The sequence below is a fragment of the Tarenaya hassleriana genome, unplaced genomic scaffold (genome assembly GCF_000463585.1).
Source record: "Tarenaya hassleriana unplaced genomic scaffold, ASM46358v1 Cleome99, whole genome shotgun sequence".
Taxonomy (NCBI): domain Eukaryota; kingdom Viridiplantae; phylum Streptophyta; class Magnoliopsida; order Brassicales; family Cleomaceae; genus Tarenaya; species Tarenaya hassleriana.
This window is the reverse complement of record NW_010972326.1, coordinates 271,122-273,983: the sequence shown is the minus strand read 5'-3', so window position 1 is coordinate 273,983 and position 2,862 is coordinate 271,122.

Sequence of the window (2,862 nt, the reverse complement as noted above, 5' to 3'; positions counted from 1 at the left end):
CATTGCTCGAAAAGCCGAGCCCCATCCGTACCGCGACCTTCATGAGTTGCTACACCTTGCCGTGCAAGTAGAAAAACAGAATCTGTGTAAGCAAACACGGCTTAGCAAACTCAAGCCTACGCCTAGCCCGTCCTCCCCCTCATCTCGACCTTCAGCCCCGCCCCAAAAAGAGATGTCCGAGAGCCGAGGCGTTCGTGACTTCCGAGACAAAGGAAAGTCTTCCGAAGTGTCACAACCTAAGAGCGCTCATGACGCACCTCGCGATACTCGGGCTAGAGAGATAGTATGCTATAAGTGTCGAGGTAGGGGACACATGGCTCGTGACTGTCCTAACTCCCGAGTAATGGTTATCACAGAGAAGGGAGAATACGAGTCGTTAGACGAAGAGGACGCGGGAGATCTCGAAGAGGAAATCGAGTATCCCGATAGCGGCGAACTCTTGGTAACCCGACGAGTTCTTAGCGCTATGGTTGATCCGGACGAGACTGCACAGCGGGAGACGATATTCCATACTCGGTGCACCGTCCTTGGAAAAGTTTACGGGCTGATCATAGACAGCGGGTCATGTACTAACGTGGCGAGCGCCTACATGGTGAAAAAACTCGGTCTAACGCCCGAAAAGCACCCACACCCCTATAAGCTTCAATGGTTGAACAACCAAGGGGATATAAGGGTCAATGAGCGGGTCAAGATTCCCTTTAGCATAGGATGATACCACGATGAGGTCGTGTGTGACATCGTTCCCATGCAAGCGGGACATGTGCTACTAGGGCGGCCATGGCAATTCGATCGTGAGGTTAAGCACGACGGTCGGGCCAATTCCAACGCCCTCATCCGTTGGAATATTTCAACGGATTTCCAACGGTTTTTCCGTGGTATATTTTCAACGGAATTCCAACGGATTTGTTCGTCGGGATATATCAACGGAAAATCCAACGGACATCCGTGGCTATTTTCCGACGGGACCGTTAGAATATCCGTTAGAAATTTTCCAACGGATTTACAACGGTATTTGTCACGGATATCCGTTAGAATATCCGTTGGAAACGCCGTCGAAATGTTACAACACGAACTGATCCCTCTCACGAGAGCCCAGCCATATCACGGCTTCTTGATCAGTTCCGGGATGTTTTTCCCGAGGATATCCCCGTCGGACTCCCTCATATCCGCGGTATTGAGCACCAAATCGATTTAGTATCCGATGCGCCGCTACCTAACCGCCCAGCCTACCGTATGAACCCCGAGGAAACAAAAGAGCTCGAGAAGCAGGAAGTACTTTCCGGGATGTGTGCGAGTGAGGACAAAACACGCAAAAAGGTCCCGTGTTGGTGTGTGGGGACAGCTCTATCATTCCGTAGCGGCCTCGGGTCGTTACCATCGCCATCCAATTCCCCGCCTTGATGATATGCTCGACGAGCTTAGTGGAGCCACGAACTTCTCATAGATCGACTTGAAAAGTGGCTATCATCAAGTCCGAATGAAAGAAGGCGACGAATGGAAAACCGCCTTCAAGACGAAACAAGGACTCTATGAGTGGCTTGTGATGCCTTTCGGGCTCACTAACGCCCCGAGTACCTTCATGAGGCTCATGTATCACATTTTGAGAGCCTTCATTGGGAAATTCGTGGTCGTGTACTTTGACAACATCCTCGTGTACAGTCGAACCGAGGAAGGCCACGTGACTCACTTGGAACGAGTCCTAACCACTTTGCGGAAAGAAAGCCTTTACGCCAATTTGAAGAAATGCTCGTTCTGCACTAACGAGATCGTCTTCCTAGGCTTCGTGGTTATTTCTAGTGGACTTAGGGTCGATGAGGAAAAGATCAAAGCCATAACGGAATGGCCGACCCCTACCACTGTTGGACACGTGCGTAGTTTCCACGGCTTAGCTAGCTTTTACCGTCGTTTCGTGCGGGACTTTAGTAGCATAGCCGCTCCCCTTACTGCGGTCATCAAGAAGGACGTACCCTTCGAGTGGGGAGATACACAAGAGCGCGCCTTTGCTGCGCTCAAGGACAGCCTTACACATGCTCCCGTCTTGGTTCTCCCGAACTTTGACAAGACATTTGAGGTCGAGTGCGACGCATCCGGGATTGGCATAGGAGCCGTCCTTATGCAAGAAAAGAAACCCGTAGCTTTCTTTAGTGAAAAGCTAAGCGGGGCTGCGCTCAATTACCCAACTTATGACAAGGAGCTATATGCACTTGTACGAGCTCTAGAGACTTGGCAACATTACTTGTTGGCCAAGGAATTCGTAGTGCATTCGGATCATGAGACGCTAAAGCATCTCAAGGGCCAAACCACTCTTAAGCGTCAACACGCTAAGTAGTTAGAGTTTATTGAGACATTCTCGTACGTTATCAAGTATAAGAAACGAAAGGAGAATGTCGTGGCCGATACTTTGTCTCGCCGACACACATTGATCTCGGTCATGGAAACGAGATTGTTCGGTTTTGAGCACGTGAAGGCACGGTATGAGGACGACCGTGACTTCGGAACCCTCGTAGAAGAATGTAAGAAAGGTGGATTCGGTTCCTATTACTTGCACGATGGGTATCTTTTCCGAGATAGACGTCTATGTATCCCTCAAGGATCTTTACGGGATGTCATACTCCGAGAAGCTCATGGAGGAGCTCTCGCTGGTGTCTTCGGAGTAGACAAGACGTTGGCCGCTGTACAAGAGCATTTCTTTTGGCCACATCTTAAGCGAGATGTACGGAGATTTTGCGCCAAATGCGTCGAATGCCATCGAGCAAAATCAAAGGTGCAGCCTCACGGACTATATATGCCACTACCGATCCCTATGCAGCCTTGGGTCGACATATCCATGGACTTCGTTCTTGGACTACCCAAGATCCAACA